At 38.4% G+C, this 25,813-nt stretch overlaps 1 pseudogene across 1 annotated transcript in view; it reads right to left on the minus strand.

The window, feature by feature from the left end:
* Positions 1-17,427, minus strand: part of LOC143231064 (cadherin-related tumor suppressor-like) — a 113,235-nt pseudogene extending 95,808 nt beyond the window's left edge. The window contains exon 1 of the transcript XR_013016764.1: positions 11,616-17,427. The product of XR_013016764.1 is annotated as a cadherin-related tumor suppressor-like (transcript). The remainder of the gene's footprint in view (positions 1-11,615) is intronic.
* Between the last annotated feature and the right edge of the window lie 8,386 nt (positions 17,428-25,813).

Consider the following 25,813-nt stretch of genomic DNA (forward strand, 5'->3'; position numbering starts at 1 on the left):
CATTTGTTTGTTTGCTTCTTTTGAATTTCGCGCAAAGCTACTCGAGGGCTATCTGCGCTAGCCGTTCCTAACTTAGCAGTGTAAGACTAGAGGGAAGGCAGCTAGTTATCACCACCCACCCCCAACTCTGGGGCTAATCTTTTACCAACGAATAGTGAGATTGACAGTCACATTATAACGCCTCCACGGCTGAAAGGGCGAGCGTGTTTGGTGCGACCGGGATTCTTACACTGCTAAATTAGGGACGGCTAGCGCAGATAGCCCTCGAGTAGCTTTGCGCGAAATTAAAACAAACAAACAAACATCGTGTCCGTGCCATGCATTCAAGGATTAATGGCCCTCTGCCAGATTATTCCAAAACCGATCCGCGCATTGTCCCTTCCTATGTTTGCGCTAATGTGTAATTTTCAAATCTCATTATTTAGTATTTGACAGTGGGTGCCGTTGAGCTACCTTCTCTCTAGTTTTTTACTTCAAAACTAGGAGGGCCTGGCATGGCCTAGCGCGTTGAGGCGTGCGCTTTGTAATCTGAGGGTCGCGGGTTCGCGCCCGAGTCGCGCCAAACATGCTCGCCCTCCCAGCTGTGGGGGCGTTATAATGTGACGGTTAATCCCACTATTCGTTGGTAAAAGAGTAGCCCAAGAGTTGGCGGTGGGTGGTGATGACTAGCTGCCTTCCCTCTAGTCTTACACTACTAAATTAGGGACGGCTAGCGCAGATAGCCCTCGAGTTGCTTTGTGCGAACTTCCAAAACAAACAAACAAACAATCACAACTAGGAACACCTATGCGCTAAATCTTTAGTCCAGTTTATTTTCAGTCTAACCAACTGCATAATGAGTTACCAGCGGATAGCTGGGGGTTAACTTGCGATTAACTGGCATTTTTTTCAAGGGGTATGTATTAACATTCACATCCGCTCGTGTCTTTGCAACCAGATTTTAGCGTTGGATCATATGAGCCGTCTCGGTATGGGATGGATTTAACTCGCATGACATCCGTTAGTTTGTTTTGTTTTCTTAAATTCGCGCAAAGCTACACGAGAGCTATCTGCGCTAGTCGTCCCTAATTTAGAAGTGTAAGACTAGAGGGAAGGCAGCTAGTCTTCACTACCCACCGCCAACTCTTGGACTACTCTTTTACCAACCAATAGTGGGATTGACCTTCACATATAACGCACCCACGGCTGAGGGGCAAGGATGTTTGGTGCTACGGAGATTCGAACCCGCGATCCTCAGATTACTAGTCGAACTCCTTAACCCACCTGGCCATGTCGAGCCTTATATAGCTTGAAGGAAAAATTCTGAAACAGACAATAATTACAATTTTCCTAAAACCGCTAATGGTCATTTTGTAAGTAGGCTTCCTAAATAACTCAGTTTCATATTCTTACTTGAGTGAGTTGCAAAAACGAAATCATGTTTAGAAAGTTTCAGATCTCAACCTGAGTTCCGTGATAACAAGAACTCCATTCTCTCTGCTTACGGCTCGTCATGGCCAGGTGGTTAAGATACTCGACTCGTAATCCGAGAGTCGCGGGTTTGAAACCCCGTCACACCAAACATACTCGCCCCTTCTGCTGTGGGGGCATTATAATGGTACGGTCAGTCCCACTATTCGTTAGTGAAAAGGTAACTCAAGAGTTGGCGGTGCGTGATTATGACTAGATGCCTTCTGTCTAAACTTACACTGCAAAATTATGGACGACTAGCTGAGATAGTCCTCGTGTAGCTTTGCGCGAAATTCAGAAGAAACGAAATTAACAGATATAGAGATACGTAAAAAAAATAAACATTCTTAGACACTATGGAATATAAAACATATAACAATGTTTGCTTGTTTTTTATTTTCGCGCAAGGCTACACGAGGGCTACTCTGCGCTAGCTCTTCTTAATTCAGAAGTTTAAGACTAGATGTAAGGCAACTAGCTAGCTAGCTAGTCATGAACACCCACCGCTAACTCTTGAGCTACTTTTTTATTAACAAATAATGGGATTGAAAGTCACTATATAACGTTCCCATAACTGAAAGGGCGAGCATATTTCATGTGATGGGGATTCGAGCCCGCGACCCTCAGATTTGCCCATTCTTAACTGATATGTTAGTCAAGTCTACAACAATACTTAACTGTATCCAAACCACCTTGATACACTCACTTACTATATCTTGGATCATTTTTACGAAACAGTTGTAAACTGAGATAGATTCTTGATACTACCCTTGCACGTTGCATCAGCCAATCATTTACACCGGTTATTTAGTTTGATCTTACGTCACTCTGTAAAAGTTAATGTCCTATCTTGTAACAATCACGTTTGTAGTTTTAAGTGATAAAACATTACCTTAGCGTCTTAGATATCATATTGTTTCTTATGAAACTACGTGTATTACAGGGGCGTAACCAGCATTAAAGAGTGGTGGTGGTGGTGAAAAATCGCTTGTTTTTTTTCTCAAAAAGAAAAGGTGGACCTTTCCCTCTACACGGGGGTGCAACATGGCCAGGTGGTTACGACGTTCGACTCGCAATTGCAGGTTCGAATTCACGTCACTCCAAACATGCTCGCCCTTTCAGCCGTGGGGGCGTTATAATGTGACCATCAATCCCACTATTCGTTGGTAAAAGAATAACTCAAGAGTTCGCGATAGGTGGTGATGACTTGCTGGCTTCTCTCTAGTTAGCGCAGATAGCCCTCGTGTAGGTTTGCGCGAAATTCAAAACAAACAAATTCTTCTACACAAATAATTTAATAGAGTTATATGAAAGGCAAGTACATCAAACAGTGGACATATATATGTAAAAATGGCTGGTGTTGGTAGAGAAAAACTCTGTCTAGAGTTCGCTCCTCTACATAGAGTTTGTCTCTATCCATACCAGCCGTTTTAACATACATATTTTTCTCTAAAGGTGTGTTTTCTTGTCATCACGAAATAGTGGACCTTTTAGATTTTTAGAGCACTGGGGTGGTCGTTTGTCCCCACAGCCCTCGACTACGCCCCTGCACTATATCTCTTCGCCCTTTGACATTAAAGTACGCATTGAAGATAAGGCTACTTTTTTTTTTATCAATCTGGAATCTAAAACTAGGATGGGGGGCAGATCTATATTATACGGGCAAGGCCCCCCATGGTGCATGTCGTGCGTACTTACATGCATTGAAAATTCATGATGTCAGAGAAACTCATAGGTTCAAAAAGTCTTACGATGAATGAATAAAAAAACAACTATTACCCGAGAGCTTTCGAAAGATGGGCCTTTCTAAAGCTCTCGGCTTATAGGGTTTTTATCACTCTAAACACATTGGAAAGGTAAGCTCTACGTGGGTTTGAATTACAAAGCACACAGAGGAAAAACATTTTACATATCTCTTCCCTTAGCATGGATATTACTGAGAGAAGAAAGACGAATCAAGCGTAATTTACAATGAATAGCCTCCGTGGTTATGTTCTACATATCTACAATAAGAAGCATTCTTTCTCGTTATCGCCGACAGATGTCCACCATTCTGACGGGAGGCCCCAGGGAAATTAACTGGTCTGTAGTATTTCCATGTAGAGGCCTTAAATTACCTACAAAGACCTGTCTCTCTCTGTATTAAAACTATAGCCTGCGGTGAAATATACCGTGGTTTCATATTGCTCTAACATTTTCCGTTTTGTGTTTGACTTTATCAAATGGAACAGGGGGAGTGATATAAAATCAACAACAAAGGAACTTATAAATTAAGTAAAATGACGTACACTAACAATATTCGGTGCATGTTCAAACGAACAGACAACGATATTAAATTACAATACCAATTTTAACACAATTTAGCTCAGCTGCGAAATACTAGTTTATCTTAAACCACGAGGCCTAAGTACCTAATTAGAAAAAAAAAACACGTACAAAAAACTGCTAATAGTTCTGGCAATGTTTCTGGCAAACGTCTTTCATTCAGCGAAGATCGTTTGGTCGAATCGTTGGCCTGGCATGGCCTAGCGCGTAAGGCGTGCGACTCGTAATCCGAGGGTCGCGAATTCGCGCCCGCATCGCGCCAAACATGCTCGCCCTCCCAGCCGTGGGGGCGTTATAATGTTACGGTCGATCCCACTATTCGTTGGTAAAAGAGTAGCCCAAGAGTTGGCGGTGGGTGGTGATGACTAGCTGCCTTCCCTCTAGTCTTACACTGCTAAATTATGGACGGCTAACCCAGATAGCCCTCGTGTAGCTTTACGCAAAATTCAGAACAAATGGTCGAATCGTAAACCACACGGTAGTTTTCTTAGTCTAATTTTGACAGTTTTATTGGTAGATTTCATCGCGTTGTGTGTTTGGTATTCGTGTTACTTTTCTTTTAACATATAATTGACATTTCAGAAAGTTATTTCTACTCAATTTTGAATCACTGTATTTAATTGCATACAGAAGGTGTTAGTTTTTGTTTGTTTGTTTTTACGTGTTAAAATGCGTATGATATCATAAACATAACGTTCCCCAAACATAAGCCATCTTTTCTTCGCGGAACGTTTCATCACCACATCGGCGTGACTCGCTCGTTCTTAAGACAGTAGGTTTGCTATTAACCAGTGAATAACAAGGACACGCACCTGTTCAAGGTCACCGGAAGTGAGCTCACAAAATCATAGGGTCATTTACCTAATTAAATAAGTTAATGTATGTCAGTTGCTTTCTCAGATTGTACATCATCTCTAGAGGAAGAGATACAGAAGCCCACTGAAATAATAGTACTTGGCCGGAAATGGGGTAAGGGCTAAAGGACTATTGCCCACCCACTTTTGTTTATTAATCTGAACTAGACCAAAATTACTGGTTCTTCAGAAAGTAGACAAATAGGGGGATAACAAATAGGTATTGCTCATTTTAAAACATCTGTGTGGAACGGAACAATATTACCGATTCCATTCAAATAGTCAGAAACTTCTACTTTGATAAAGGGCTAGTCCATGACCGAGAAGGATTGTTTGTTTGTTTTTTAATTTTGCGCAAAGCTACCGACGGATATATGCGCTAGCCGTCCCTAATTTAGCAGTGTAAGACTAGAGGGAAGGCAGCTAGTCATCACCACCCACCGCCAACTCTTGGGCTACTCTTTTAACAACGAATAGTGGGATTGACCGTCACATTATAACGCCCCCACGGCTGAAAGAGCGAGCATGTTTGGTGCGACGGGGACTCGAACCCGCGACCCTCAGATTAAGAGTCAAACGCCTAAACCCACCTGGCCATGCCGGGCCAATTAAGAATTTTGAACGGGAACTATGAGTGCGTGTGTTTTCTTATGGCAAAGCCACATGGGACTATCTGCTCAGTTCACCGAGGGGAATTGAACCTCTGATTTTAGCGTTGTAAGTCTATAGACTTACCGCTGTACCAGCGAGGGACTCCGAGAAAGATAGTACATTGCTTAAAGAAAATGGTGTATTTATACTTTCAAACCGCCACGAAATAAATTTTTATGCAAATAATTGCTACAAAACAATCTAAAAAAAAAATTAATCAGGAGAAAATACAATATGCCATTTTCGCGGTATTGCACCAAAGAAAAACTTAATCAGAGCCCCCTATGGTTCTCTATTTGTTATTTGAAGTTAAACACAAAACTAGACAATGGGCTATCTGTGCTCTGCTCACCACGGGTACCGAAACCCTGATTCGAGTGGTGTACCTCCACAGACATGCCGCTGAGCCACTAGGGGGCGTTGTAGTGTTTCAAGGGCCCATATACTTGGTTCATTCAGGCTGCCAAATTCCTAGTTAAAAATTAGTAATTACTATCAATATAAATAATTTTGACGATGTTTCTTCGTAAAGATGAAATAAAAATAACAAGGAAAAAGATGAATAACCAAACTTCTTTACCAAGGCTAAAACTCAGCTCAACTGAAAGAAATCACAACGAAAAAAAATTGTTTGCTTAAGCCTTGAAAAGAAAAAGGTCTAAAGTACACTATGTGACATGATTTATAAGCACAAAACCGTTGTTAGTTAAGACAGGTCTACGTTTTGGGCGTCTGTAATGGTCAAAACGCCCAAGCAGCCATAGAGTTGTGAAGAAGATCCAGTAGTCACGCATTGACGCCCCTGACAATCAATTTAAACAAGTTAACTTTGCATTCTCTAAGTTTGTATATTTTAATGTTCAGTTGACATTATTAAACGTATAAATCGGTAACTTGAGCTTAATTGTCAAAAACGTTTCAGTCAACACTAAATATTTAGCCAAATTAACTACTTTTAATTATATAATTAGTATTATTTTATTATTATTCCCGATCGTAAATAGTTTGAGGATACAACAATAATAATAGTTGTTGAATTTTGCGTAAAGCTGCATGAGGGCTATCAGGGGTAGCCGTCCCTAATTTAGCAGTGTAAGACTAGAGGGAAGGCAACTAGTCACCACCATCCACCGCCACCTTTTGGGCTACTCTTTTACCAACGAATATTGGGATTGACCGATACATTATAACGCCCCTATGGCTGAAAGGGCTAGCATGTTTGGTGCGACGGAGGTTCGAACCCGCGACCCTCGGATTACAAGTCGAGTGCGTTAACCACCTGGCCATGCTGGGCCTAATAATAATATATATTTTCAGTAGTCCAGGTTTCGATATCTGTGGTGGGCAGAGCACAGATAGCCCATTGTGTAGCTTTGTGCTTAATTCAAAACAACAACATCAACAAACTCCCTGTAATATACTCATGTGAGGCATGTGTTTGTTCCTTTTAGCGCAAAACTACACAACCGTCTAATCTGTGCACTAGACTTTCCGAGTACGAATGACCAAAAATTCAGTGTCGTATCATTGTATACACGATTTCTTACAAATGTATAGCAGCAGCATTTTCTTGAATGGAGTTTGGTAACTTCATACCTACCCAACATCAAGCATATTAGGACAATATCATAATGTTTAGGCTGACAACCTACTCAACACTTCAAGTAAGTTTGGTAAAAATCGTGAAAAATGACAATTAATAGACAAGCGCTTTACTAACTTGGCATTTTTAAGCTAACGTTTTTCAATACAATGACACCACTAGGTGTTGGCTAAACATTTCCAACGAATTTGATAATCTTATGCTTAAGAATGAAACAGGGTGTCACTCTCGAAACGGTTTTGTTTGTTCGTAGTTTAAACATAAAATCTACACAATGGGATGTCTGTTCTCTGCTCACCACGGCTACACTGCCGAAAATTACGATTAATTTCACAAAATATTGTTCAAATATGATTTAACAAGTGGCTGTACTGAGTGTGTCACGAGCCATGTCTAAAACGTTTTAAATGTCACGTGTATTTTGTTTTGATAACTCATGATTTCTGCTCTGTTTGCCTTCATTTGCTTTTTTTCAACTGTAAAGTTGTTTTTAAGACATGGATCAAATGCAGCCCAGTGGCTAGTGCGCTAGACTGTGGATCTATGGGTCTGCATATCGCTTTCCGTTGTCGCCAAAATATTAATAATAATTAAATCACGATTCGCACTTTGAGGCTGTGGTTGTGTTATAAGAGTGACAATGAAATTCCATTATTTTCTCATATAAAGAGTAGCCCAGTGGCAGAGAATAGTGTTGATTATCTGCCGTCCTTCGAAGTTATCACTTCAATATTAGTGAAGGCTTATCTCAGGTAGCCCTCATGTAACTTTTTTATAACCAAGTAAACCAAATCAAAGACAAGATCTCTAATCTTGTTTATTTACGCGAGCCCATGGTGGGCAGAATATAGATAGCTCGGTGTGCTTGAATACAACATAACCACCAGACGCCACCAGTGAGAGAGGAATCGGACTATTGTTATTATGGAATATCTTTCTCTACCTGCCTATACATTTAAAGTAGTGTACGACGTTAGATTCGTCTACAACGAGTTGGTCCGAAACTGACAATTTCGTAACACAAAGCACACAATCGTGGTGACGAAAATAGCTGCACTTTATGTACGTTTACCGTATTATCGAAACACAAGAAGTTTAGATTTCGACTACGATTGCATAAAGTCTAAACTGATCACGAACGATCCAATCGTTTCAGGAAAAGAACTCGAAACGGAGAAAGGAATATGTTTCTAAATTTTTGTATGTCACTTCGATTCACAATAAAATATTAACACAATACCACGTTTTATCAATAATCTCCACATAATACTTACATATTTAGTGCGTGCATTGTATTTGAATGAAACAGTTTACAATGGAAAGATAACAAACAGTGCTTTCTTAACACACCGGTCAAATCCCATCTAAAATGAACACGAACGCTGATAAGTAACCGCCGAAGTGGGTGACCTAGTTACAGGCTCTTAACTCACACTTATTATTCCATCTCACTCATGTCTTGTATTAAAGATTTTGTCCATTCTGGGATTGTAGAGTACCTTCCCAGTTAAATAGATTGTTCATTCAGGTAAACCTCGATAAACAATAAACAAATAACCTCATCTGAACATAAAGTATTAGTTACTGATTCGGTAAACGTAATACACTTCACACCATCATTCCTTAGTGTTAAAATTCCGGTATTCTGATAATTACTATGTGGAATCGACTTTGCATATAACGTCGAGATCTTAGTTAGAGAACCTAAAAATCTAGACGGAGCAAAAACACTTACAAACCTGAGAGATCCAGGCATATCGATTTAACCCTAACTTTAATAGTTTTTAAGTTACATAAAAATATATTCTTATGTAAAGATTAATCTAATTTGGAACCTCTTCAATAGTTATGAATTGCTATTTAATTTGGTATGTTCGATTCAAGAACTTTGATATATTTCTAATCTAAATACGTTTTATTTACGCGATCTTGCATCACACTTGACCACAATATAGCTGTTTTAGTATTATCATTCACATCTGACCAATAGTAGGGAAGAATTTTCGATAAGTCTTCACCTCATGACGGCGTTTTGCAGTTAAAGGATGCTTGATTGATTGATCGTTTGTAATCAAGCAAAAAGCTACACAAGGGCTATCTTTGATCTGCCCACCACGGGTATCGAAACCCAGATTCTAGCGCTGGAAATTTGCAGTAGAAGGATGCATTTACATTATAACTGACGTGATTATATTTTTCACGTAATTACAAAGGTCATTGATTATTATTTTAAATGTTTTACACTGACTTTCGACAGTTATGATACCGTAATACGCCAGGGAGCTAATTGTAATTGCGCATATTTCATTATAGTCCTTTGTAGGTGTTTGTGGTAACGTACAACTCTCGTCATAACTTGAAGCGGATGACGTCAAAGGATAGATAAATATCACCATACCTTGGATACTAAAATATTAACAGTCTGGTTCGATACTTTGTTAATCGAAGAGGTTTTACTGAATAAAGTAGTTATTGCTAACAAAACGTTATTAAACATTGTTTTTACTGAAACTCTAAATCACGAGAGTTTGTTTGTCTTTATATATTTATGAAGAATTTGAAATTTTCTTGCTTTGAAAAAATATTCCAAACTTCGCAGATTCAAGTAAACTGCGGTATTCGTTGTCATGGTTAGGAATCAAATAACTAATTACTCGCTATTTTATATTGTTACCAAACATTAGTTACTAGCTTTATTTTCATCTGTGTTTCGGTCTTACTCGCTATTTTATATTATTACTAAACATTAGTTATTAGCTTTATTTTCATCTGTGTTTCAGTCTTACTCGCTATTTTATATTATTACTAAACATTAATTATTAGCTTTATTTTCATATGTGTTTTGTTCTGCTAATCTGCTGCCGTCTTCAGGAATATTTTGAGATAGTATGGTTTTAGTAGGGCAGAAATTCGATCCTAAAATGTTTTTTATAGAAAAGCTACGCTATCCTCTTCTCTGGGGCTTTTCCCATTAACACATAAATAAACTAATTTATTTGACTGTTTTCAAAACGTGTATTCTGATTTTGCAGACTTTATTACACGACGTCATCATCAGTTGACGTAAAAGGATTCCTCTGTCTTTCTTTCCACCTACGCCTTTTAGGGTTCATGCAATGTACGTTCAAGACATGACACCTAACTCAAGTAGCCATGGGAGCTCACAGGCAACCCATAGATGCTGGTAGATATCTCGAATATAAAGCAAATTATCTTCACAGCATAGATACAGATATCATAGCCTGTCGACTTTCCAGAGTTAAGAAGATTTATAATAACAGAGATACTAAGAAAGAAGAAAATATTATGACTGCTCTTCTCGACAATGGATACCGAGAAGGTTTGATAATAAAGAAATTAAAGCTGGAGAAAACTAGAGACACAAACATATACCCTAATGTTAGTGTTTTTTTTTCTTCATAAAACAGTTGCAAGCAGCATAATGTTAGTATATTATTGAGAAGTTACAACACATCGGAGATAACACTCCTAAACACCCTTGTAACAACACAATTTACACCATCCCATGTACATTGGAGAAAACAAAAAATGTCTAAAAAAAGTTAAGAACATAGCAAATGTACAAGACTTTATCACTGATCTATTTGCAACAGTTCGGCCCGGCATGGCCAGGTGACTAGAGTGCACGACTCCTAATGTGAAGGCCGAAGGTTCGAATCCCCATTCCACCAAACACGCTTACCCTTTCAGCCGTGGAGGCGTTATAATGTGACGATCAGTTTCACTATTCGTTGGCGAAAAAGTAGTCCAACAGTTGGTGGTGGGTAACGATGAATAGTTTCCTTCCCTCCAGTTTTACACTATTAAATTAGGGACGGCTAGCGCAGACAGCCTTCGAGTAGTTTTGTGCGAAATTCAAAAACAAACCAACAAAATTGTAACAGTTCATCCTTTCAGAGGAGAATAACGTGTGAGAGATTGGAGTGATACTAAAATAATGGTATATAAAATACGCACAAGAAAACGCAGTTTTATAAAAATGCCTAATTAACAACACATCCAGTATAGAAATCAGCAAAACTCGGACTTCCCTCTTGAAAATATTCAGTTGGTTTATTCCATTCCTAAAGAGGGAAAGTCCCACAAGAGCGACCAGTACACTGTAACCCTACCACTGCCACTTAAGAGACAGTCGTTGCAATGGTTGGTAGCCGAAACACGGGATAAAAACTAATTAGAAATTAATACCGAGTGATAATACTAAACTAGTAACTAATTAGTAATTAAAGTTAAGTGGTTGTATAGGCTTCTAACAGCACCAACAGTTGATATCTGATTGCCATATTCTAACCATAAGTATTTAACAAGTGTTATCTTTGTCTCACACATGTTAACATCTACATACAAGTGTGCTTTGGTAGTATCGTATACATTTTGTATTAAAATGATTTTCTAGTTAAATATAATTCACCCGGTATTTGACTTTCTATTTTAACTTCTTCTCATCGCGATCAAACGTTTAGCAAGTGGAGCAAATATTATATCTGTAGCCTGTACAAGATAAAATATGTATTTCCTTCAAGGTTCTTCTGTACACACCCCCCCAAAAAAAATGTTACATTATTTTTAAAGTTGTCGCTCAACGTGATTAAAAGAGGAAAAGTTGTCTATCTTTATAAGTGTTCACGTTCGAAAAATTAAAAAAAAAAACAAGATCCTTTTGAGTTACGACATGCGTTTTACGACGAAAGATGTAAAAGTGATGTTCTTACCTTCGTTTTTGAAGTCTTTGGAATTGTTACAGTTACATCTACAGCATAAATTTCCAGCTCATAAACTTGTGCACTGTCCTCTCGATCCAAAACAACGGCTGTGGTTATTACGCCGTTTTTTCTATTGATGGCAAAAACCCGGTTTTGCGGCAGACCGTTACCATGAATAGCTGTCAGGTAGTACTGCACATTTCCCGCAGGCCCACTAGGGTACTGAGCGCGAACTGATAACACGACAGTACCCACTGGCTCGTTCTCTAAAACCGATCCAGAATATTCTGAAGCAGTAAACACTGGTCCTCGCTCACGTTTAGTCGTCCCAATTATCGTTATTTTGTTCCTAGATGTTTTAGCATTCCAAGATGTTGCTTCGTCAGTAGCTTCCACCGTTAGCGAGTAAATAACTTGTGGCTGTTCCACTGAACGGGAAAGGTACAGTTCACCGGAGATTCCATCCAAAAAGAAGATGTTGTCTTTTTCTTCCACTAACTCGTACGTTACCATGCCATTGGTGTCAGTGTCACGGTCGTCGGCCGCTACCTTCATTATGACGTACCCACGGTCGGAAGCCTCAGGCAAAACGCCTGCGTCCATGGATACGAAAGTCGGTGCGTTGTCATTTATGTCCTCGACAATGATCGTCACTGTTTTCTCAGAGGACAGTCTGGACTTAACTGAAAGAGCCTGGTCGAAAGCCACCACAGTCAATATGAAGGTGTCACTGTATTCCCGGTCAATTTCTTTAATGGTGGTTATTACTCCTGTTTCAGGTTCTATAGCAAAATGACCGCCAGGCGGCTCCTGCTCTTTGATTAGATATCTGACATCTCCATTTCTACCGGAGTCTTTATCTTCTGCTGTAATAGTTACTACTGGTGTATTCAATGCCACTCCTTCTTCTATCTGTCTTACTATGGCAATGTTAGGGAATATTGGTTGGTTGTCATTCACGTCGGTAATTCTGATTAGAAACTGTGTGCTCGAAGTCAGCCTTGGCGCTCCTCCGTCACTGGCACTGATATTAAGATAGTATATGATCTGTTCTTCATAATCTAGTGGGCGATCAAGAGAAAGCACTCCATCTGTGTTGTCGATTTTAAAGGTTTCTTTAATGTTACCAGAACTGATGGAATATGAAACAACTCCATTAGCTCCTTGATCGGAATCGGTTGCAGAAAACGTAAATATACTGAATCCTACAGGAGTATCTTCTGGTATTTCAGCCGATTGTTTTGAAACCTGAAACACTGGAGGATTATCATTTTCGTCTAGGACATCAATAGTAACTGTTGCAGTCGAGGTGTGCTGTACCTCGTCTTCAGTGTCTCTCGCCAATACAGTTAGTATAAAACGAGGTGTTCTCTCTCGATCTAGAGTTTTAACAACTGTGATTTGTCCACTGGAGTAGTTAATTAAGAAACTTCCTTCGTCATTTCCACTTAATATAGAGTAAAGTAAGTTTCCGTTTGCTCCCCTATCAATATCAGTAGCGCTAACACGAACGACTTGAGTTTGTAACGAAGCTCCTTCCGATATGGTGGTATGATAGGGTGTGCGCTGAAACTGTGGAGAATTGTCATTGACATCAGTGATGTACACAATGACTTTGGCTTCATCTTTCAATCTCATTAAGCCACCATCTAACACAACGGCTTCTATGGCTATGTAATCATGGCCAGAAACCTCCACCAGCTTCTCCCTGTCAAATTCATGTAAGGTTCGAATAAGTCCAGTTTTAGGGTCTACAGTGAAATCATTTTGGTTGGTGGTTATTGAAAACGTCAATTCTGCATTCTTTCCTCTGTCTTCATCATCAGCAATAAGTCTTCCTATGTAGGTGTCCGGTGGTTCGTTTTCAGCCACATAAAATACGAAGGTGTCATTGCGAAACTGTGGTTTATTGTCATTCTCATCTATAATGTGAATCACAACCGAAACATCAGAGCTTCGTGGTTTTGTACCATTATCCTTAGCTTGCACTGTTAAACTATAGTAACCTTGTCTCTCTCTGTCCAGTTCCTTTCTAACGTAAAGTTGTCCATCAGGAAAAATACCAAATTTTGAATGCTCATTGCCGTCTATAATTTCATACGAAATGTGACCGTTATTTGCAGTATCTCCATCAGAGGCACGAAGAGCGAAAAACCTGTCATTTACTTTTGTAGATTCTAATACAGATGTTTCGTATGATACCTGGTCGAAAACTGGAGTGTGATCATTCACGTCATCTACCATCACAACAAGTTCTTGCACAGAAGTCAGTGAAGGAACACCTTTGTCTGTTACAGTTATTTTCACTCTATACTCTGTACCTGACATGAATCTTAAAAGGCGATTCAAGTAAATCATTCCAGTATTTTTATCGATGCTAAAAGTATCATCTGGATTAGTTGTTAAAGAGAACTCAAGCTCGCTGTTAGAACCAAGATCCAAATCCCTACACTTGACCAAATGAACTTCATGGCCTATTGGCCAATTTTCAAACATCTTTACAACGTCTGGGGGGATTTCAAACGTTGGTGGATAATCATTGATATCAAGTATTGTCACATTAACGACAGACTCGGAAAATCCCAAGCTTCCATAAGCAACAATAGTCAAAATGACTTCTGACCGGACCTCCCGATCAACTTGTTGCACTGTCGTGATTATTCCAGATCCATCCTCAATTTTAAACCAGTTCAAAAAGTCTCCAGATGCAATAGAGAATTTTACGTCATAAGAATGTTCGTTTGGGACTAATGAAACTCGACCCACTTCACGACCAATATTTGGCTCCTTGCCATCAGGATCTTCCTCCATCAAGAAACTATAACCGTCAAGTTGCTCAAATTGGAGGAGGTTTTTCTCTTCTTCTTGGACGTAAACCAATACTACTGCTGGCTTTGGAGACCTTCGTTCCTCATTAATTGCACCAACTAATATTTTGTATTTGGTTTTTAAATGTTGTTTGATCGGCGCACTTGTCTTTATTACACCAGTAGCTTCCTCTATTTCAAAACTGCCATTAGCACCACTAATAATAAAAAACCTAATTAGCCCATTCAACCCTTCATCCTGGTCTACAGCAGTAACACGAGCAACAGAAGTACCAATTGAAACATCTTCTTTAACTACAGTGTAATACTCTTTCGGGTAAAACACTGGATCATTATCGTTTACATCTAATACATTCAAAAATAACGTCACTGTCGAAGAAAGAGGTGGAGTTCCTTTATCCATGGCAACCACTTTAATAGTATACAATGATATTGTTTCTCTGTCCAATACTGTCCTTGTGGTCAAGCGTCCATGGGCATCATCAAGGTAGAATATTCCACTATACTGTTGCAATGTTTCTAGAGCAAAAACATATTTTAAACTTCCATTCATTCCTAGATCATTATCCGAAGCGGACAACACTGTAATCAAAGAGCCTGTAGGGGCACTCTCGGACAAGGATAAGTTTCTTACGTCTTCGGAAAAGGTCGGAGGTTCATCGTTTTCATCCAAGAGCTGGATTTTGAGATACGTGTGAGCCCAGCGTGGATTGGGTCCTCCATCACGAGCAGATATTTTGAGCTCCACGAAGTCTTGTTCCTCTCTGTTCAAAGGCTGCGCCGTTGTGACGAGACCTGTTTGGAAGTCCAAATTGAACCAGCGTTTTTTATTCCCGGAGGCAATTGAATAATAAATGTGTGAATTAATTCCAGTGTCTTCATCAACGGCGTTTATAGCGGCGACAAAAGTTCCCACTGGTACAAGTTCACTCAGGACAGCAGCATACTCGGTCCTTTCAAACACTGGCTCGTGATCGTTCACGTCATTCACGTGGATAATCAAAAATGCCGTTGAGCTTCTCGTTGGAGAACCCATATCTTTAGCGGTGATAGTGAGGTTATACTTGCTAATCTGTTCACGATCTAGAATTCCATTAACACGTACGATATCAAAACTGGGGGTAGATTCTAACCTGAAATGAAACTGTTCGTTTCCACCATGAATCTCCACAGATGTCTCTCCATTCGCTCCTTCATCAAAATCGATTACGCTTACTGCTGCAACAACTGATCCATTTTGTGCATTTTCATCCACTGTAGCGTACTTTGCTGTTGCTGGGAAAAACCGAAAACGGATTATTGGATCGTGATCGTTGGCATCCAGTAGGTTTACTGTGACATACGCTCGCCCGTCTTGTCTAGGTGACCCATAATCTCGAGCAAAAACAGTGAAGACGCAACTTTTCGGACAATTTTCAGGTCCCGGGCAATCTTTCTGGCAGTCCAGATTATCCAAAGTCGTAATAATCCCCGTTTGCGGATCTATTGCGAACTGAACCTCTGATTGGCTCAGAAAATAAGTTATTCTAGCGTTATCACCGATATCGTTATCAGTAGCACGAACCTGTAGTACAGTTGTACCTGGAGGTACACTTTCATTCACGCTAACCGAGTAGTCACTGTGGTCAAATATAGGTGGATTATCGTTCACATCCAAAACAGTGACATTCACTTGAAGAAATCCAAACCTTGGTGAACTTCCGCCATCTTGAGCCGAAATATTCAGTTGATAATTAGATTTATCTTCTCGGTCAAACTTTCCAGTAGTTTCGAGATGCAAATAAGGTGTTTCTCCACTAGGGTTCGTCGTTACCACTAGTTTGAACACTTCATCCTCATTGCCATGAACTATTTTGTAATTTGTGGTTATGTCATTGATGCCCACATCGCCATCTGTTGCCGTGTCTAGAATAACCCTAGTCCCAATGTTGGCGCTTTCGGAAAATGTTACATGTAAGCTAGTTTCGGGGAACACAGGGGCGTTGTCATTAACATCTAATATCCTAATTCTTACCTCTATTGGATAGGTGGGCTGGCTACTCAAAATCACAAGGTCAAATCTGTCGCTCACAAGGTTTTCTCTGTCTATCTTAGTGTTAGTTGTGATGGTACCTGTAGTCTTATTGAGTTGAAAGTATTTTGGTTTATCATTGAAACGGTAAGTGAAATTGGGTTTCGTGGGTATTGTGCCAACTACAGTCCCAGGCGGTTGTTCTTCTTCTATTTCAAATTGAACCCTCATGTCCACTTTTCTAGACTTCATGGTCAGCCCCAGTTCCTGGGTTCTAGAGTTCTGACCCTGCGCGTACGTCACTAAAAATAACAGAAGAGTGACTGTACAGGCTACGTGCGTCACGTCAACAGAATCCATAGTAGATGTTTTTAACTCAACTTGAGTTTCGATTTTGTTCAGCTTTGTGGAATATTAGTAGCATCACATAAATACACTTTAAGCTCCCGCGGTCCTTTCTCTAAGTCATGTCTAGATATGAACAAACAAAGCAGTTTAACTGAGCGCCATAAGAAAACATTGTAGAATCCTGAAATATAAAGGCACGAAAAGAAATACAGTGGTAGGTATGGGAACTATTTGTACATCATTGGGACGTAGCACAAACACTGCCATTTCATTTCAAGATAAAGGCAATTTACACAGTTTATCCTCCGCGCTAGCTAAGTATTCTTCCCCGTCTAACCTGCCATCGTGAAGACTAGTAACCTGGCAGCCCGAAGGCTCTTACCGAAAAATGTAGACACGTTTGCAACCTTACCTGGCGCCACGAGCTCTATATACCAGGTTTTAATCACGTGCTTATGTGTCTTGTTGCTTGCGACTTGTACACCTGGTCACATACTTGAATTTTTCTTAGAGTACAAATACACTAAATGGTATAAAACTTTCACATTTGGTTGCGTTTTTCTTTCACATACGGACAAGAACAACGAACAAGTCAAGCGCAAGAATCTGCCGCAGTCTACTGTTGCTACTTTAATCAAGCTTGCTTGTCTGTTGGGCCCAGGGCTGCATTCCTCAAAGAGGGGCGGGGAACTGACGTCATCGATCCCAGCGGCCTATGGCAGTGCACACTGAGCGAGCAACCAGCGGTCACTGACGGTACTAAACGGGGCTTCCTTTGTCACCGGGTTCATCGTTACTTTTGGTACTATGGCCAAGTTTGAATTCTGTACCTAGCCCAACCCGTTACATATAGAACTAACACGTTGATGACTTCGCTTTAAGTAATGCCTGACCCATTACCGGAGATTCAGTGACCTCTGACATACTTTCCTGTTTAAACGTGTTATAATTAACGAACTAATACAGTTATGATGGGGCTACCGACAACTGGTTTTGTGTATATTGACAATACAAGCTTGTTTTGTCTCTGAAAATACTCATGCACGTCTCTGAGACGTAACTAAATAAACTTATATAAAAATATATATACCCGTCTGGTCCTATTTTGAACAATTAAACAGTAGCTATAGAGTGTACAACACACAGGAGTATCCATGTAACATAAAAAAAAATTAAAATTGGAACTTCCAACTTCAAAAACAAATGTTATGAGTCTTATAGAAAAATAAAATAGATCACGACGAGTTTGTATTTTTCATATAACAAGAAGGATCACCTATATAAATTTTACCGTTGGTTTTATTTTTTCTATTGTTACAAAGATGTTATATTTACAAAATTGACTTTGGTTTATAACCGTGTATGTCTTCTTCCCTGACGCTTAACAACAAACAAACGCATGTCTTACGGAATATATACATATATATATTACAGAACAAATACAATACATTTATTAAATCACAAAACGTTTCGTTTTAATTGTTCTTCTTATTATCTTAGGGCAAACTTAACTTCTGGGCTAGCTTTGTCTTTATCCACTAATGGGAATCGAAACACAGATTTTAATTGTTAAGCCCCACTGACCTACGGAAGAAATTTAGACGAGTTATTTTGTAACTTCTTCTGTGACTGAGCGAATGTTGTGCACCATTTGTTCAATTTTTCTTAATAAGTTTAGAATCTCCAAGACTGGTTCGTAAAGACAGTTTTACATCCTTTAACTGGAACTGGAATTGAATCTGTGAAATGGACTTGCGTTTGTTTTTTTTTTTTTAGTTGTGATATTTGGTTATTTTAAGGGATCACCCGTTACACTGTAGTAGATCGATTTGAAGAAATGCATTTATTTTAAATTAACATTCAAGATCACGTGTGGAATCTGGATCTTTGCGATGAAGAAATGAATGGTTGAACAAAACCTGATTGGTTACAATTTTTAAGTCCCTCGCTGGTACAGCGGTAAGTCTATGGATTTACAACACTAAAATCAGGGGCTCGATTCCCCTCGGTGGGTTCAGCAGATAACTCTATGTGGCTTTACAATAAAAACACACACACACACATACAATCTTTGAAAAATGAAAATATTTTAGTTGACATCAATTTAGATTAAAACCGATTCAACTACCTAACAGCACAGAACATTTTGATGTTATTTTGTTTCGAACTGCGCTTGCGCGAAATTAGAAAATTTCAAACGAACATTAACATGCTTTAATTCCATCCGATTTGTAATGCTGTCATTATCGACTTTCTGATATTAAATAACTTGGAAAGAGAATAACGAATGGCTTGTATCAAAAAATTGATGTTCAGCTCATATATGTTTGGACTGGATGAGTCTTGCCTATCAGAGTACAGGGCAGAAAAATTCCTAGTTCATGCAGAAGCTGAGAAGCACCCAAATCACTGATGGCTCTTGTCGTACATGATGCACTCTAAGCAGTCAAAACCAAACTTTGTTCTGGTGAATGGAGATACGCTATATGTGAATGTGAAGACGGCCATATTACTCTGTCTAAGAAGAGCTGCTCACAAAATGATACTAATTCTCACTAACCTCAGTTCTGGCATCAGCATCTTTCGAATGGATGCAACTTGAGTAACTGAAGAACTCATGCTGTGTGAGAGAGTTACCAATGATTACAAAGCTTGTTTACTTCCTAACTTGGAACTTGGATGGCACTATGTTCCCTTTATTGAAAAAGTAAACTTTCTTTAAGGGGTAATTACGTTAAATTAAGATTAAAAATCCAATATTGGCTGATTCTCTTACATAAAAACCAATGGGGGGGGTTAACTGGCAAGTTGATTTACTATATGTCAACAAAGCCGTGAGTGGATTCGCTCATGATTTTACTGCCGTTGACCAGCTGATCTAACTGACAGGCAACAGTCACTGTTTTCTTGTATAAAGAATTTGAAGGTTTAAAGGCATATTTAAGACAGTGATGGGGTCCGAGGTAACAGATTTTTAAAGTGATTTTACACTAATTTTATACAGAATTACACAGATCGGATAATGATGGTTTTACTAAGAATAACCGATACTTCTAAGTCTTCGTTTGTGTTTTTATTCAGCAGAAGCTGATTTATATATAAATATATATATATTATTTTCCTTTTATCTAATATGGCGAGAACTCTTATAAAAGCTCTAATTCTGAAATTTGGCGTTCGTGCAGGTTGTTACCTTTTCTTCCATTCTGTTTGAAGAACACTTCTGACGTTCTCTTGTTGTGTTAGATGTTCACTTTCCACGAATGATGTTTAACTTCACTTGTAGTTTACTTTCACTCCATCTATAGTGAATGCCATAAGGCTCTCACACCAGTGTTTCAGGTTGTTTACATTGGCCCTTCGCAAACGAGTTTTAGAACTTGCTTCATTTCAATTCATGAAGCATTGGCTCTGCTACTGATAGCGTCACTTTCAAGTAACTATATTTGAATGGTGAAATAGTAGTAACGACTTGTATTTTACAGTTTAAGATTATTTATGAAGATTACGATGGCAGTATTTTAAACTAATTATGGACTATTTTTAGTGTTAGTAGTTTCATTTCATTTAGCCTAATTTCCAAAAGACTGTTTTTGTTGTTGGTTTATTAAAATTTTCTTTAGCACTTGTTGGTTTTACACTCTCCATTTAAAACTTTGAAGTGCATTGTTATGTACTGTATCAGCGTTATATTATTAATTTTGAATCATGAAATATGCGTTGTTATATAAATCTATTTTCTCTATTTGTTTATGACTCAAGAGCCCGGTATGGCCAAGCGTGTTAAGGCGTGCGACTCGTAATCTGAGGGTCGCGGGTTCGCATCCCCGTCGCGCCAAACATGCTCGCCCTTTTCAGTCGTGGGGGCGTTATAATGTGACGGTCAATCCCACTATTCGTTGGTAAAAGAGTAGCCCAAGAGTTGGCGGTGGGTGGTGATGACTAGCTGCCTTCCCTCTAGTCTTACACTACTAAATTAGGGACGGCTAGCGCAGATAGCCCTCGAGTAGCTTTGCGCGAAATTCCAAACAAACTTACAAAACAAACTGCATCACATCGCGAAAATAAAAGTTTTTAATGTTTCATCAAATAAATCTTTGTTTTTTCATTGTGCAGTCTGTTAAAAAAGTTTATATTGTCAGATAGCCCTCGAGCAGCTTGGTGCGAAATTCAAAAAACAAAAACAAACTTGTGATTCAAATGAAGTAACTCTTTAGAAAATATACAATCAAATCAGAGATTCGCGAATCTCCTGTTATTAGCAGAACTAATTTGTCAGCATGCCACACTAAGTACTACAGCGCCCTGAAGATATAGAGAGCAACCACCCAATTTGTTACTTTGCCTACTTCAATCGTCTCTTCGGGAGAAATTTGGAGCCGCTCATGAATAAGGTTTTATTCGCGAAAATGGTAGAAATTGTGGTAGTTTCAGTTAGCAGTTAAAAGTGCTCTAAAGGCAGTTCTTTGAGGTTGAGCCTTTCCCTCTGTTTTTTTTTTTAAAAAAAGGTTAAGCTTTTTCTTTTGTTTTTTAAAAGGTGCTGTTGAGGTATTGCTTTAAGGTTAAGCCTTTACGTCTGTTGGTTTTCTAACGTTTCAGAGTACAGAATTTGTGGACTTTAGTTTTTAGTTTGTTGGATATTGTATTAGGCCCATACATTAATACATCATGAAAAAGAACGGGCGATTTTGGTTTGTTTTTAATTTCACGTGAGTTTGCATCACCTCTGATTGTTTTGCTCGTGTACGTCTATAGCTAATTTTGCGATTTATTCTGCTCGTAGTAAAGTTTTATTGCGAGTAGTCGGCGTTTATTTTATGAATACATTTAAAACTAAAATTTATTTCGGTTTCTTACGCGTTCGGTTACAAGACAGATCTTCGGATTTCTATCTATCGCGATTCTTGACATCCGGTAAGTGAGGGTCGACAGGGTTATGTACTTTACAAGTGTTTGGACTGAAAATTGTTGTTTGAATTTTTAGGCTGTATCATGTTAACTTATTAATTTTCTATTATTATTTGGTATTTTTACAGTTTAATGTGTTTTGTATTCTTTTATTAATGCTTTGTATGTTACTACTAATGTTTTGTGTATATACTTAAGTACATATGTTTACATCTCTCTTCTGTGTGTATGTACTGCTACTTTCATGAGATGAATCTTTGATGGGCCGGCATGGCCAGGTGGGTTAAGGCGTTCGACTCGTAATATGAGGGTCAAGGGATTGAATCTCCGTCACGCCAAAAATGCTCGCCCTTTCAGCCGTGGAGGCGTTATAATATGACTGTCAATCCCACTCTTCGTTGGTAAAAGAGTACCCCAAGAGTTGACGGTGGGTGATGATGACTAGCTGCCTTCCATCTAGTCTTACACTACTAACTTAGGGATGGTTAGCGCAGATAGTCTTTGTGTAGCTTTGCATGAAATTCAAGACAAACCATTTCACCCGTTTGTAGGTTAGCTGTAATCACGTTAAAAGTTACAGTTTAAACACCCAAAACTAGAAGTATTGAAAACTAATACATCTACACTTTTCTTTTGGCAAGTATTCTCTAATAAAACAACTTAATTCCAGTTCAGTGAAATCTCATGTGCAGGTTAAAGTGGTCCGTCATGGAACTGCTAACAATTAAGTATTTTTCTAATAAAGCAACTTAATTCCAGTTCAGTGAAATCTCATGTGCAGGTTAAAGTGGTCCGTCATGGAACTGCTAACAATTAAGTATTTTTCTAATAAAGCAACTTAATTCCAGTTCAGTGAAATCTCATGTGCAGGTTAAAGTGGTCCGTCATGGAACTGCTAACAATTAAGTATTTTTCTAATAAAGCAACTTAATTCCAGTTCAGTGAAATCTCATGTGCAGGTTAAAGTGGTCCGTCATGATACTGCTAACAATTAAGTATTTCTCTAATAAAGCATCTTCATTCTAGTTCAGTGAAATGTCATGTGCAAGTTAATGTGGTCCGTCATGAAATTGGTAAGAGTTAAGCCTTTCCTTGATACAGAAACTTAATTCTAGTTTAATGACAGTGGTCAATGATGAAACTGGTAACAACTAATTCTTTCTCTAGTAAAGTAGAAGTTAGAAGTCGGTCATTTTATATCTCCGTAATCTGTTAAACCGTCTATTTAATCATGTAATATTACATCCTAGTTCTCATACTAATTCCCTTGTTTGATTTTCAAATATTTTTAACGTTCTTTTTTCGCCTCCAGATAAAAGGCGCAAACACTGCAACCTTATCTTTCGTCATTATCTATTCTTGATTTTGAGGTACTCGATTATAAGTTACTAGTGGCATCGCAAGCAGAAACTAAAAAAAAAAAAAATATATATATATATATATGTGTGTTCAACTTTCGTCTTTCCAATATTTAGCCTTTAGCTATATCTAACAGTGATGGAAGAGGTGTCTGTTTCATTTGTATGAAATTACCATTTAATGTTACGTATGATAAATACCTGAGCTGCTTCCTGTCCTTAAACCGACCACGTGTTTTATCTATTTATCTTGCTCTCGCTTCTCCATCTATAATCAACCAATCTTTTCCAGATTATACGAATCAGACTCTGGCTTTATTCTCAGACCAACAACAACATATAACTTTTTTTTTTTTTTTGCTGAGACGTTTCTTTAAAGAATAATCAAAAGCAGAGTCGGTTACAACCGTTAGGTAAAATATTTAAAAAAATAAGATCACGTTCTGATGCTTTTTAAACTGTCATCCACTTTCTAATTGAGTTCCAACGAACGCATTCCAGCGGTATGCATCTGTGATTAATTTTTAAAACATGACTCTGCATAAACTTTCTTTCTGGCAGTATAATATACCAACAAATTTCATTTCACCCCTCCTCCAGTATTTCATAGCCAGGTTTCGATACCCGTGGTGGGCACATCACAGATATCTTATTATGTAGTTTTGTGCTCAACAAGGATTAACCTTTATTAGCTGTCCGGTATGGCCAGGTGGTTAAGGCACTCGACTCGTAATGCGAGGGTCGCGGGTACGAATCCCCGTCGTACCAAACATGCTCGTCCTTTCAGCCGTCGAGGCGTTATAATGTGACGATCAATCTCACTATTCGTTGGTCAAAGAGTAGCCCAAGAATTGGCGGTGGTGATAACAACCATCTTCTCTCTAGTCTTACACTGCTAAATTAGGGACGGCTAGCGCAGATAGCCCTCGTGTGGCTTTGCGCGAAATTCAAAAACAAGCAAACAAACTTTATTAGCTATTATGGTTTTATATCCGTCCTATGTTATTACGGCATATATATAGAAGGCGTACATGAGCAGGGTCCCCGAAAGTGTTCTGTTATAATAATAAATAAAACTAAAATTAAGGATAACAAATATGTTTGTTTATTGTTTTAGAAATTCATGTGTCATGGTGTGTTATACCCTACAGAGTACATTATTATTCTCGTGACTTATAACATGCAAACTTTTCACTAAACTCACGACAATACAAATGACAACGTTGAGCTCTCCTTATGTGACGTCACCTTAGTGTCTACTCACTGACCGACAGACAACAGTGTTTAAAACCACTGTGTACACACATAGTAACTTGATGTGAGTGAATTATTGTACTTAACAGAACGGGATTGTTTTAGCACTAGCTCTGATTGATGCACTTGGAAAAATTTTCATTTTAAGTAGCAACCAGAGTGGGCGTGATAATACACTTAATATACACGCATGTATCTCTTTCATGATAAATTCTTTTCCCTATATTCACGTAAGCCAGATTTTCTATTTAACAAGACTAGCAACACGATTTGTTGTCATGTAACGCGGTCGTAATAGACAGCTTCCGGGGGCTGTGATGTATTAAAAATCTTGCCAGTCTGCTTTCTTATCATTTTTCCTGGCACTACATTATTAATTAACCCCTTCGAGCAAAGCAGCAGATTTGCTACTATTCTTAGGGATAAAACAATCCTGGAACACGAATCCACCTTTACGAAATTATGCGGCATTTCAAGAAAAGAATGCATACAATATACGTTTAAATGTTTTGATTTTTCCAGACAGAGGAACGTGGTTTCAGATTCAATTGGTTAAAAACGCTAACGTTGCCAGACAAAGGATCCTTAAATATAATTACAAGTATGCTAATTACTAGGCCACGTTATTAACACTCACTTGTTTTGGACAATCCGATTACAAGTGCGTTTAAGTTACTCGGCTTTCCAATAGTACTTATACATCAAATGTTGAAACACCACCTAAAAAATGAATTGTAGTAATTTAAACACAATATTCTATGTTTAATTTTGTGCAGCTATGTAAGAGCTAACAACAAAAGAGCAACAAATTTTATGTTATGTGTGGTTATATTAAAGATGTTTTATGTTCGCAAGGAAAGTTTTCATTAAAATATAAAATGTTAAATTTTGCGTATTGTTAGTATTTTTATTATCAGAATTAACTTCGTGTTTTTAAATACGCTAATGTATTGAGTGGTCAAATAATTATATATTATAGAGCGTGATTAACCTTTACTTATTTTTGCTCACAAACTTATCTATTATTTTCTATTCAGCATTAATATGTTTCAGAGGCCCATGTTACTTTTGTATTTGATAGTAGGAAAGCGTTAATTTTAATATGACATGCTCTATATGTTAGGTTTTGTAAAGAAACGATGTTCTTTGGACAATACTATCTTTGTGAGTGAGTGTAGGTTGTTGGTGTTCCTTGGCGTAAAGCAACTGGGCTATCCATGCTAAACGACCGAAAAATTCCCCCCCACACACACAAACAATGGTCAAGTAACCCTCTAGTAGCACAATGAAATGTCTCACACTGCTAGAAACCGGGTTTCGATACCCGTGGTGGGCAGAGCACAGATAGCCCATCATGTAGCTTTGTGCTCAATTTCAAACACTCAACCAGTAAAATTTTTAAAGTAAAATTTTGTAAAAGTGTAAAAAATATAAATACGAGTTAGAAACTTAAATAATGCCCAAAATTCAAAAATTCAAATACAATTCAAAAAGCCAGTG

Source organism: Tachypleus tridentatus, chromosome 10 (assembly GCF_004210375.1).
Source record: "Tachypleus tridentatus isolate NWPU-2018 chromosome 10, ASM421037v1, whole genome shotgun sequence".
NCBI classification, from domain to species: Eukaryota; Metazoa; Arthropoda; class Merostomata; order Xiphosura; family Limulidae; genus Tachypleus; species Tachypleus tridentatus.